Below are 14505 nucleotides of genomic sequence, written 5' to 3' on the forward strand. Positions count from 1 at the left end.
ATTGAGGAAAGAGCAATGTCCACTGCTCTCTCCTCATCTACCAGGCCAAATGCAGGAGGCATGGTGGATGTGATGCTCCTGAATAAACTTCTGTTAATGCCAGACAATCTGTCTGCCCACAACACAGACTTGCCTACAAGAGAGAGGACGTTTGGGGAACTAGGTTGCCCTGGGAGAATAAATGTGGTCTATGGACCCCAGCTGCAGTGATTCACAATATGAAGTTGATGGATAGGCAGGATCAAGTTTCATCAGAAACAATCCTTTATTCTCCCTAAACCTTTAAAACTGTATCTTAGTCACTCCAGAACAAGAAATAAGGCTGAAAAAAGTTTTTATATATATAATTTCAGGGACTGTGCTTCCTTCTAGAATGACGAACTGCTGCAGAAGGAAAACAGATGAAATTATATGACATAAATTTGTGGGTTACAGAAAACCAAAATAAGCAATTTGAGTCAATTAGGTATGTGCTACAAGCCATGCTACTGTGCGTTTTACAAGTGAAATTTTGAGTCTCCTGACACAGTCTATATATTCTGCTATGACTGTTCAAATGGGTTATGACTTTCTCTTCTAGAACAGTAAAATAAGAATCCCTCAGTCCCCAGCAGCAGCCCCGTATTTCTGCTGCTGTCTGCCACCCCATGTGATCTGTCCTTAGCACAAGCAGTGCACCAGTGATGCTGGGCAGTAGCTTCACAAGAAGCAGAAGACTCCAAACCTCAGCAAAACCGTTCAACTGTGTGTGCCCTGGAGTCACAGCCATGGAACATGTCGGGAGAGCAGCAAAACATTGCAATTCCTCTACGGGATATCAAGGGATCCTTTATCTTGCTACAACCATTCATAGGCCCCTATCACTTTCAGATGATGGCAGAAAATCGTTGGCACTAAAGTCCCTACTGTCCAGCAATAACAAAGAAAACGTCACCGTGTATCAATTGTCTTGTAGCAATTGTCACTGAGCACTGACAGCATGCAAAGTGCACTGCCATTCCAATTATTAAAAGGTCTTTAAGTCCAGCCTGGTTTTCCCAAAGGTATTTGATATCAATTTATTTATCTAGCTTTTCCTAATTACAAGAAGAAGAAAAAATGGCTTAGTGAGATGCATTGGCATTTCATAGTGTTTTCAGGGGGAAAAAATCCCCGGCAAAGTAGACAAAATATGTTTCTGTAGGAGAATGTGATAAGTCATTCTCTATTGATTTAAAAACTTTGCATGAGGAAAGTTTTGCAGTGTTTAAAATGAGATTGAAAAGTGAATGCATTGGATTTTTTTTTTTATCTGTATTATCAAAGTCTAGGGCTGGTTTTGATTCAGTGGTTTTTTTTCCTGATGAAATGTTTCATGTTGTAATGTAATAGAATTAATAAGATCTGATACACTGACTTTTAATGAAATTTCATTTTTCAAAAATAGGCACATAAAAATGTCTCCATAATAAACTTAATTAGAGAAAATAGAAGATTGTATTATTTCATCATTAATACAAAGAGGTGGATAATTAGGAAGATGCGATATGCATATTGAGTGAAATCAACCCTCCTGCAGGAGGCTGGAGTATACAAGCCCTTTGTGGGAAGTTATTTAAACCAAGGAATGGGACTCCAAGCCCCATCACGAGCAAGCTTGCCAAGGGTATAGTACTCAATACTCTTCAAAAGTACTTTGAGTACTCAAAAGTACTCAAAAGAGAGGCTCTGCTGCCTCTCTCCTGTGCTTTTTCATTTGTTTTTCTTCTCAGTGATCTCGTGCAGTTTCTCTGTAGCCTAAATATCTTTGTATTAGCCATTTTGTTCCAGTTCCTACTGAAAAAAACCCAAAACATGCTGCATTTTCCATATTCATTCAGTCTCCCTTCCTGTTCCTTAGCCTTTTACTAAAGCTCTGCCTTCTTGGTTTCAGTAATTTTCCTGACATTTTTCTTCATTTTCTTCTGTACTAGTATATCTTCATGTGCCTCAACGATGTTATTGTCAAGGTCTTATTTCATTATATAACTCCTACTTACACCAGTTGATACACTGCACATGTCAATATTTTTATTAACCAGATTTTACCAAGGAAACAGCAAAAATCCTCTACCTAAGCTGAAACGAGATTATTTGTGAATGTAGGATAAACTGTGTTATTCAAAATACTGTGTTGATGACTGAACCAGTTTCAATTTTGCTGGAGCGTGGAGCGAATTAATTTTCTGATGCAGTCAGAATGAAAGGTAGTTTTTCAACTGTTGAGGTTGAAATTCACTCCTGTTCACAGGGTCTGTACAAGGACCTCGTTTAAGTTTAGCTGATGCATGAGACCTTGTATGGGTATTCTACATTGACGGAAATTTATAGAGCTGATTTGTTCACTCTATTATATTAATATTGTTCTGAATAGGCTAAAGCTCTCATTGGTGGATTTCCCCCTGTAATTCCATTCTTTTTACCCTGTTACCAGTTTTATGATCGGTATTAAATTAGTCCTGTCAAGGATGGTAGCTTCCCAACCTGTCCTAAAATATCACTAACTTGTTTTAAAAAGTACAGCCAATATATTTTAAAATACATATTCTAAATGATGCTTATATTGAAAATTAAGATTCTCAGTGACAAACATTTATAAGAAACTGTATAATAATAAAGTAGTGTAACACGGTTTGAAGGGAAAATAGCTAGTAAAACATTTGCATTTCAAGCCTACAAACAATGACGATATTTTGAGAAGTATTACTCACTGTTCTTCCAAATTAAGGTGCCTAAGGTGACTTCTAAAATCACTTGAAATCAGTTTTTCTGATGGATGCAGCATGGTTTGGTCTTCCACGGTGAAATAGGTCTGTCATGGAGTGGGATTTTTTGTGTGTGTTTTGGAGTGGGGTGTTTCTTTTGTTTTTAAACAATAGTTTCCATTCCAGGCAGCTGCAATAAAGCAGCATGCTGTACCCCCTTCTTACAAAATCTGGACTGAGAACTGTTGTTCAAGGAAGTATGAGGAACTAAAGCTGACTTCAAATATCAGTGAAGCATGTTCCTGACTATGCATCCCCAAAGTTAGGATTTTTAAAATGAGCCTCTCAGTTTCATCCTGCCATCCATGTTTTCTGTAGATTTGTCCATGCCCTTACTCCCCAAACCATCCGTAGCAGTGTAGCTCCACGCATTGACTGCAGCCTTCCATAGGCTGCGCCAAAAGCATATCAGTGTTTTAAGATTAAATTAATATTTCCCCATTTAAAATTTTGACACTGTGAAAAGGGCATTTTTCCAACAGAAGATTACTGCTGTGAGTTGTTCCTTACCCCTTGTAACACGTAATCTATTTTCTCATTGCTCTCTGACAAGAGGGTCTACTGTCCAAGCTCAGACAAAGACTGGTCGCTGATTAAATGTTTGTAAAAGAAACTTCTGCCAGGAAGGTGTCTACTTCTCAGTCTGTGGGTTCATTTCATGCCAGTCGCTGTGAGGCCACAGCCTGGTTTTGCTGTATTTTGGTAGTGGACTGAAGGTCTGGCCGCAGTTCCCGCTGTAGAACTGTGCACAGCTTGGTGTGCTGCTGGCTGTTCCCATCACCCCTACCTCCTTCATGGTCTGCAGAAATGTACCGCTACTCCCGCTTCTCAACAGAGAAATATGACTCTTGTACATCCCCAGAGGCCTAATTCCTGCAACAGGATCTGCTGTGAAGAATCACAGGTGGAGGCAAGCTCTGAGCTCTCCGACTACCTGCTTGGGGCTTCCAGTAGCCTCCCTCCCCAAATGACATCCCCTTTTGCAGATCCCCCTCTTTCAACGCGGGCATCTTGCTCCAGGCTCCGAATGCCACTGCCAAGGTCAGACATCTGGAAAGCAGGCATTGTGGCAAGTATTCAGACCTCCCAAATGTAGGCACTTAATTATCAGCCAGCTCTTCAGTCAGTGTTAATGGTTGGCAGGAAAGGCAGATGTGAGACAGCTCCCGGGCTGCACCAGCAAACTTTATCCAACCACTTGCCGGAGCAGACCTGCATCCAGCGTGGATGAGCCGCCAGGGTTAGGGGCCTCAGCCGCAGTGGTAGCAGTACCCTTTTCTTAATTTCAAAGCATGCCGGTCGCTTCTTAAATGTGGTCCCTGGTTCTTCCACTGATGATGTGCTTGGTTTCTACTTCAACATTAATAGCGGCCTCCAGACTGTATCCATCCCAAGACAGAAGGGAAAGATGGAAAAGCTAAATAATGCTTTGGAAGTGGCCCCAGATCTCTCCTTTAACCTTAGAGGCAGTCTAGCTGAATAGCTTTGATTAGATATCTGATTTTAGATTATGAGATTTAGATGAGTCATACACTAAGAAAAAACAACATTTTCTCTCTCCATGTGTGGTAGTTTTCTTCACAGCTTCTAGAGTGGGTCTCATATGATTTCCTACTCTGAACTTTGTCTAATTCCCCATCTTTTGAGAGACCCATTTGTAGCTCCCTTGCATGCAAAGTGGAATAAGTGGACCCCAATGGTCACCAATAGAACAAGCTGTTAACAACCCATTTTATGCAGATTTTGGACTCTTGGGGAAAGACTGGTGCAATGGAGGCTACCACTGCAGGCCAAGATGCCTCAGCTTTTTTTTAGCAGTTAGAAGCATCAGTCTACTTGGCTACAATGCATAATTCAATTAGCATTATCCCTTAAATGCCTGTCTGCTGTTATCCAAACTTATTCCCTGTTTACTCCTGTGATCCCCTTTATAGATGCATTTCCTATTGCCATCAGTTTCTATCTTTTTATGTCATTTTACTTCTCTGCTAGAAGCCATATAATTCTTATCAGCTCCCATAGTACATCATCCAATCCTCCTTTACTTTATATTGTATGTTGCTATCAATATTCCATTCTTACAGATTTTTTAATCTCAGACAAGAATATTGTATCATCTTTACTTTGCTCTGATAAAAGAAATGTAATATTTTGGTATGGAGACTACTCTGTAATCCACATGAATATACAAGAGATTTGTTTTCTGTATTGAAAAGAGGTCTTTTTTTACAGTATCTTTAAATCAGAAAAGACATTACATTTTTTTTAACATGTTTTCTCCTTAAAGGATGAATTTAGTGCTCATGAAAGCTGCCACATTGACAGCTCTGAGAAAAGAAGCCTATTTAATTGGTCAAGGAAAAGATAAGTAGCAGTAGTGTAAGCTTCCTAGACTGCTTATGCATTCACCTGGAAAAATCTATGATCCTGCTCCCATTCAAGTCAATGGTAAAATTCCCTCAAACCTAGTACTTCATTTGGCTTCTGAGTCTGCCCATGGAAATAATCCTTATGGTAATGGTAGATGTGCTGTTCTTAAAATTCTTCTCCAATTGGAGATACTGTGAATTTGCTCTGAGAACTGAATACCTTTCATATGGCCACATCTCTGGCTGCTATCAGTCTATGCCAGATTCACATCAGTGACATAGAGAAGAGAGGGGGTATAGCTATTTGCTGCTCTCTCAAGCCCCCCGATGATATTAAAGCTGTGATGGTGTTAACTGTGCGTGATATATAACAAATCTCCTTCAAAGTCACATTTTAGCTCTAAAAGGAGTGAGAGACTTTATCAATAAATAGGTGGTATGGTGTCTACCACTGTGGTTTGTAAATGTTATGCCCAGAAGAAATCTTATTTTATAAACAGATGGATCCTTTTTACTTGATTCACTAATGCTTTACAATTAACTAATTAACAGGTTTATTACCAAAATTAGCAATAAAAAGTGTTCAGGAGTTTTGACCAAAGCAGTCTTTGGCAATTACATAGATGCAAAACAATCTGCATGATAGTTTGAGGCTAAACATTCCTCAGATCAGAATTTAACCTGCTGTTTTCAAATAAAAGTTGACAAATAGGAAACCAAACCCTGCAGATTTTCTCAAACATTTCATATTTGAGAGCCTCAGCCTTAATTAGCATTAATTACAGGTAACACAACAAAAGTTTGAAGGGCTGATTATGCATTTTCTAGACAAACAAACCAGTTTAATATCCTACTCTTTGATGGACTAGCTTCTTTCAGGCTCCTCTAATGATACAGTTCTGGGTTAGGAATCATTGTGCTTTTCATGCTATAAATAATATTTGGTTTTAAAGGGCACTATATCATATAGAAATACATAGCACAAAGGACATTTAAAATGCAATTCTTTGATATTACTGCAGGTCAGGAAGAGAAGGGGAATTCTCATAGAAATAGACTACTTACTTTTGAGTAATCAGCTGCACAATTCCTATGTAAAAGTCTGTCCTTTTCAACTTGACACCACAAAAATGCAAATGAACAAAACCGATACGATCAGAGTTTTAAAAAATCTTACTCATTCATTTTGCAGATTTATCTCTAGAATTGATTAATAGGTGGGGACCAGTGACTCACTCACTCCTGACCATGAAGGTTTCAAAGGAAAACATATACGAAAATGCAAGATATAGTCAAGGCAAGTCAAGTCAGGAAGAGAGTAGTTTGCAAGTATATCGAGTTGGTGTGTGTGTCCAACCATATATACCAATTCAGTAATGATTTATTATATTATCCAGTGAAACCCATTACACTTTCTTCTTGACATTGCATCTTGCAAACTTTTTGTATTTTTCTTTTTGGACAAGATCTTCCAAAGGTAACACTTAAACTGACATTGTATTTTACAGAGCACTCAATTTTTAGTAGAATGGACAGAGAATTAGGTACATAACTCTATTACCAAGAAAGGAAGTTTTTAAATTCCATTTTCTAAAGACTACAAAAATATATATTATTATTTCCTCCCAGTTTCTAACTAAGATTTACTGGACTGTTTGAATTGCTGGTAAGCAAAACTGCCCTATAAGTGACCAGAAGAATAAAATATTAATTTTCTTTTTTAATAATGATATGAAGCCTATATAATATGGATTTAATAAGACATGACTGGTTATTTATTTGAATAAGATATTAATACTGAAAAGTTTGTTTGGACTGGGAAGTCTGTTAAACTTGGCTGTTGTCTTAAGTGAAAGTTAAGGTCATTTTTTCTGATGACTGCATTTTATTTCGTTGTTATGCTGATTTTTATTCATTTCAAAAGGACTGCTCCTTTTCTGACTCATAGTTATGTGAATGAACTATAGACATACATTCAGATTGGCTTTGAAGAGAGTCTTTAATTTTATATTTAACAGTGTTAATATATTTGTTTATCTTACTGTGTATGGTAGGTTGCACTTTTTAAGAAGTACATTGTATTATGGATTCATTTAATGACCTGAAGCATATTTGCAGTAATTTATTCACAATGGGCCTCTTGTGTTTGTGTGTATTTGAGAAGGACTCTGCATGAGAGGTCATAAAGATGGAGGAAGTTTGGAATTGCTTTAGATTGCTGGAAGTTTTCTTTAATGTTCCTGCATATACACTGTCCAGAATATTTTCTGAAGAGCATATGTACTAAAAGGCAAAATTTCAATTTATATCAGTTTTCTTTTAACTGGTGGAAGTTATCATTCCCTTAAAACGGGGTGTTACAATAATAGAAACACTGAAAGATTTAAATAGAGCTAGTGGACAGTGCTATAATATACAATTTATCCTATTTGATACTTGTTAACAAGGGCAGTGATCCATGAAGAAGATTCTTCTCTGATTTTTTGTGTCTGAGTTTAAATTAATGGTTTGGGAGTAGAGTCTATTACTGTGTGCTATATAGCTAGTAATAGTTTAAATTCAACACAAACTACACACAGACTGGGGTTCTCAGGGTGCCTAGTTATGGTTGTGATTGGCAACCAATCATTTCTTTCTCATTTTCATTACAATATGCCATCAGAAACACAAGTTTGTAAGATGCTGCTTCTGTTTACCATATGTTTGATATTCATGTCCCCAACTGCAGGGGAAAAAAAACCAGGAATAACTTAGCAGTATTACTACCTTTTTCAAATATGAAGTAAGAACATACATTAGTTTTCAATCTATCTGACCCTTAAGGATTAACGAAGGAGAAAAAGACATCAGCAAACAGCATCTGAACCTTTAGGGACAGTTGATGTAACCATATGCCGTGTGGCCCATGCAGTGGTACAGTGATTCCCAAGAATAGTAGAGATATTATGTCAGTGAAACAGAAATCATAGAGTGATGATCTGAGGATCAGCAAGAAGGAAGGTTTTGACCTTGAAGAGGTTTGAGTGAGTTCTGAACAGCTATCTGGGACATAATTAAAGGCATTTTAACATGATAAGGCCTAAAGAATGCAAGCCATCATCTATGCACATTGAAGAGTAAAAGATATTGCTTTTGTAGCTGTGGAGCTTATGGTCAGAAGTGATATGACATATTAGAAATGTGAGTTTTATAATAATTTTATACTCATTGTAATAATTTTCATTTGCAGCTTTTTGCCAGTGAATCTCTGGAATGGCATTAAGTATTTCTCACTCCAGCTTGCCCTGTAATATTGGACTGTCTCTCTGGTATTTCTTTTTTCACATAACTGTGTGTGTACAAGTTGTAAGCAAACAGGCATTAAGACAATGTCTGTTATTCAAGCTAACAAAAGAATAAGGAACGAGAGTTCCCAAAGAGTTTTTGTTAAGTTTCTATGTGAAGAATACACTCCCAGATCTCCTGGAGTCTCTTATTAAAATGCAAGTGTGGTATTTCAAGCAAGAAAATAAATAAGTCTTGTTGACTTCTGCAAACTAGTTATTGCCAGAAAATGGGAAGATGAAAAGAAAATATGTAGATGAGGAAACTCAGTACATTTTCTTTTTTCTTCTTCTTCAAACTCTGAAGCGGTCTAATCAATATCCCCTGGACTACATAGAGGGCACAGTGTAATTTAGCTCTTCTGTAAAACACAGGATGGACTATGTAAACCGCCCTGTGGGTTCATCACAATGAAATTGAAAATCAGTGATATATTACATATGAATTTATCTTCTCCTGAGAAGTATGCATGAGTCCAGAGCAAAGAGAAGTCCATGTAGTTGAAACATAGGTAAGTGCTTTTATTATTAGCAGGGAAGTGCCATAGTTTGCCTGCCTGTTTATAACTGATAGCTTTGGCTCGTAAAGTGACTCCCTGAATGCTTCTCTTCCTTCAGTTAGGGAATTATTTCTCACAAGCTACAGTAGTATCTGGTTTCTGTATTTAAATTTCGCCAGTCAGTCTGATATCTCACTGGGGCTAAACCTTAAGGAAAACGCTGTATGCTATGCAATTAAAGCATTTGCATTGTCTCCTTAGATAGTTGCCTCTTTCTCTAAATACCTTAACTTGACAGAAAATTCATCCTCCACATACTCAAACTAACTCTCCATCTCATAATCATTCCCATTATTTGTCTTAATAATCATTACAGCACATTTAGTCTAGATCTGTTCCTCAGTGAGGTTTGTCTGCTGGGAGGGATTACATTTATAAATGTCACATACCTTTCATTTTGGAGTATATATGGCAAAGGTGTCCTAAAGTCTGCCTACAGCACAATAAATATGTTATTCTCACCATCACTTTTAGGGACATCAAGTTTTGGGCTAAGAGCAAACATGGTAAAGTTAATCTCAAAAGTTTCTTAGAGACAGGTATAAACAGATGGACTTCTGTGTTTCAGCTGAACTATGGCATTTAATAAGCAACCCAAAGCAGTATATGGTGCCTAAAAAGGACTTATTCTGGATCGGAGAGTGGAAGCAAAGACAGCCACGTGTAAGATGAACTCATACAGTTGCATTCAGAAATTTGCCAAGGGCCCTGACACAGGGGAGCCCAATTCTGTCTGGAGCCGGAAAGCCTTGCTGTCTCAGCCTCTCAGGAGCTGCTGCCTCACCCTGGTTCGGTACAATCAGTGCAGCCTGCCCCACGGACTTCAAAGGCGATGGGGCTGGACCCCCTCTGAGGTGCAGAGTGGGCTCCCTGCGCCTGGGTCTGCGGCGATAGGAGTCATGTAAACAGCTTCCAGTAAACAGAGAGATACTCTCAATCCTTCGCTTCCCCAAATATGAAATTCAACCCTTTTATGTTTTTAATATCTTTTTTATCAAAATCGTATTGGAGACTTATACAACTGCTGCTGTCAAATATTTGTAAAAACCTCACAACTGCATCACATCATTCAGACGTTTACTGCAGGCTGTTCTGAAATGAAAGCTACTGCCTTCATTTACACCCATTAGGAATCTCCAAATTGAGTCACTTCCCCAAAAGTTATAACGGATTCCTGAGATGCTAAATTAAGCTGAAAGATGCTGTGGGGTCTTGCATATAGATAAACTGCAACAAGTGTAATGTAACAACTGTAGTAGTCCCTCTGAGATGAGAAAGATTACTTCCCTCCATCAGTTTTTTATTGTTCTCTGCTGATAAGGCCCTCTACTGCCCTTAGGGTACTTCTCTCCTGTTTAACCAAGAATGAAGAAAGCTATTTTTATCACTGAACAATATTTAGTTCTGTTTAAAAATCTTTCATTTTTTGACATATTTGTAATGCTTTGAGCTTAATGCCTCAGAGAAAGACTAGCTGTTCTCAGTGTATCCGTTCGTGGCACTCAACAGAAACTTTTTGATTTCCTTTGTTTATTAATCTTTACATCTATGCTCTGCTTTATACGGAGCGTGTAACAGCATTCATAGCTTTTATTCATGTCTGTATTAGCTTCAACACTGACATATATTGCTAATTAAAGATGTACAGCATTTATTTGATGCCATGAAAAATGCACTGACAGTTTCCTGCCTTGTAAACTGGAAGGCTAGAAAACATTTAATCACATTAAGGGCGACAGTAAGAGTTTGCCTCCTGCAAATGGGTTTCCAGTAGCCACAGAGAAACAGAGGCGAAGTGCAGTATTTATTTTCAGCATACATGTTTTTCAGAATTTAAACTCCACTCAGAATGAGAAATTTTCAGAGAAAAAAAATCTTCAATTAACAGTGCTGCTTTATGATTTCAATTCACTCAGCTCTTTCAGAAAAAGGCTGACAGTTTCAGACTGCCTACTGACACTATTACACAAAATTAAATAAATATTAGTTCAAACGTTGTGCAGCTAAAGAAGAACAGTAGATTTTGTGCCTGTATAGTGCTGCTTACATAAGCACAATCCTAACTACCTCGCAGGCATTGATTTGCATGGTACCTATGTAAAACGCTCCAGACAGACAGATTAATGAGCTCCTCTGCATTTAACCACCTTCGCCGTTAATTGTGAGACTCAGAGGAAAGGGGGGAAGAGGTATCCTCTGATACAAATCTACGTGTTCTCTCAACTCTCTCAAAACTTCAGGCTTTTATATTAAGATCATTATATACCAATGGCAAGCAAACAACAAAGGCCTCGCTTTACTGAATTTTATTCTGCATTCCATTTATTTTTACTATACTACATCTCTGTTGAGGCATTTAGTAAAATGGAGTCTGAGGCTTGCTAGGTCCTGGCTACATCAATGAAAAGATGGCAGACAGTATTATAGGTTACAATAAAAATAATATTTCTAATATCTTTGCTCTCTTCTACCGATTTCCAGGGTCTCGTGGTTTTGTGGCTTTCTGGTTTATTTTTGCTCTGCTAAGAAATCGGTGCTAAAAGTCAAATCTATTCTTTGTATAATCTGGTTTATTTAGCCCCATTCACCCTGAAAAAAATGCATATCCCATCTGCTTTCTGAGAACAGAATGGAGAGAAACCACAAGCAGTTTTCTTGATCAGAAGCCTGTAGCTTCACATTGCTTTGTACCCAATAAGCTCAGTCTTGTCTCTTATGTCTCACAACTTTTTTTTTTTTTAGCTTTTTACTTGTAGTAGGCTCAACTTAGTTTCCAGGTCTCTTCCTTTGCTTCCAGGAAAGATCCTTGTAGCTTTGCTTTGAGCTACTTCGATGCCCACCACTTTCGGTCGCTAGTCCAACGACTGGAGCAAGCTCCTTATTTATAAAGCAGGTTGATTGCTCCCTCCGTGGGTGGGAGGTTAGGAATCAAAGAAGTCACAATTAAAAATAGCAAACATGAACTATGTGGGGAAAAGGTGTTTTGATTTATTGTGACCTTAGTGACAAAGTACTATCTGCTTCAGAATCCACTGAAGCTGAAAAATACACCTAAAAATCTTAAAAATTCAGATAATTTAGCTCCAGAAGAAGATCCGAAGTGTGGTAGGGAAAAAAAGAAATCTCAGTCAATCCATCAGTGGTATTCAGTAGATGATCTCATCTGATTTGGCATGCCCAGGTCCTTCAGACAGAGCATCTGAATATTTGAAAAGATTAGCTCATGTCTTTTAAATGGCATTATAGTAAGTTACAAGCATGGTAACAGGCAACTGCACTTTTGAACAATGAAGAAAGAGCTCCTAAATAATTTACATACTGAAAAATAAAGCGGGATCCAGAAAGTAATGTGGGAAACTACGTACAGGAAAGCTTTCTGGTTTTCTACAACAAAAGGAGATGCAGATAATTACATTTAACTAAATGCCTGCCTAAATCTCCTTGACAGACAAAACTATCAGTCTTTTGGAAAGCAGATGTCTCGCTGATATTGACTGCATTTCTGGTCTGATTTCCTGGCTGAACCATTTGTACAGAAAACATGAAGAAACAGCACAGTTCGTATGCTCCTTGTAACACTTTATACAGACGTAGACACTTCACAGACCAGGAGAACTATGCGGTCTGATGAAAAGGGTTTGACTTTCACTTTGTTAACCACATATCTGTTCACTGGTATACGCTTATAATAACTTCTCTATCCTTGAATTAACTTTATTCACTAATTTGGAAAAATGTAGGTAATGCAGAACTGAAGAAAGAAATGTAGAAAATGCAACTTTTTAATACTAAAATTAAAACATTGAGGTGTTATTTATATTTGTTTTATTTTTATTTACAGCCACCTTTATTAGGAGTAAGACCACTACCCCAAACCTTCCAAAGGCAGAATCCATGAAAGGATTTAGTACAATCAGTAAGATAATGACTTAAAACTAGCACAAAAGAGTGTTGCTTAAAATCATAATCAAGGTTTTAAGAAGCATCTCAGACTAAGGGTGGAAAGGACCTCCTTCGTCTGAAGTGAAATGGGAAAGAAATTGGCTTTCTATTTTACAGAGAAAAAAGTAAAATAAAATATCATTCTTTATTCTTAAATTGTGGTGCAAGACTGAGATATTGTTCTTGATGTTCCGCCCCTCTCAATGAACCTTCTGGACAGCATTTGTTATGCTTAATAATGTCAAGGAACTAGTAACCATAATAACGTCTTATGTTCCTTCAAGAATAGTCTTTTGGCTTGCGGCTTGCAATCCTCCTGCTGTCTGCATCTGTCTGATCTGAACTTTTTGGGCCAAATTATGCTAAATAGAGCTTTTTGACAAATGGAATGAACCTGATACTCCTGCTCTCACAGATAAGTGAGGGAAGTGGGAAGGCTGCACAACTGCAGCCGCAACACCATGTCTGAAAGGAGAAAGGAAGACATCAGGGACTGAGTTAAGCAAATTAAGGTAGTTGGATGTGACTGAATTATGCAAACTGCAGATCAGTGCTGAATTGAACTGGTATTATTCAATTGTCTTTTAACTCCTCCCTTTGATTATTTGCTGCTAAACTGATGGCCTGGAGGGAATGAAAGGGAAGTGTGTAAATACTTCAAATGTCCTCCTAAATGTGCAACTCTGCCAAATACTGATGGCAGCTACAAAGATCAAGTCCAACACATCTAGTTGCAAGAAAATAACAGGAAACCTCCCTCGTTCCCCCTTTACATGTCATACTCTTATTTAAGACCTGGCGAAATAAAATAACTGCCCTGGCACCCTTAGCATCTGGTTCCCACCCATAATGGCTCTTAAGTCTGTTTTGAGAACGAACAGATGATAGATTTTTCTTTCTATGAGGGATTCTGAGGGGCAAAGAAGAAAGGCAGGCATAAAAGCCATTCAGGGACAGATCAGAATAAGTACAACTGCAACGTTGCCAAATCTAAGAAAAGGGAGTAGTTTTCTCCCTCCTCTCCACTAGAAGTTGCAGTAAGTGTATCTACACCTTGTGCGTGACTGGGTCTGAGCCATGGGCTTTGGCCCTGTGAGCCTCCTGCTGTATCCCAATTAGGACAGAGGCATTCACACCCCTCAGCTCAGAGAGGGAAGCTGGCGCTTCCCAGCCGAGAGCAGTGCCTGCCCTGTGTGGCTTTCCCCTGCTTTTCCCATACACAGTCAAATGGGACAACTGACACTGCAGACGGCTTATCCTGATTTGCCTGCCTTTGCACAAGGAGTGAGGAGGAGAATCACAGCTTCACAGCTAAAGCTGGCTCGTGTTATGGGGTTCCTTTCCGTAGCTCCTATCCAGTGAGCAGGCCAGGGGAGAAGCAGTCATCCAAGCAGTGAGTGGTCTCAATGGGATGCCCTCTGTTCACGTTCAAAGCGGCGTGAGTTGGCTGAAAGCTCAGGTGGGTTCATGTGCTCTCACTAGAGCACAGCATAAGAGAAATACTTGCGCAGCCGGCACTATCTCAGCT

Source organism: Fulmarus glacialis, unplaced genomic scaffold (assembly GCF_000690835.1).
Source record: "Fulmarus glacialis isolate BGI_N327 unplaced genomic scaffold, ASM69083v1 scaffold7579, whole genome shotgun sequence".
Classification (NCBI taxonomy): Eukaryota; Metazoa; Chordata; class Aves; order Procellariiformes; family Procellariidae; genus Fulmarus; species Fulmarus glacialis.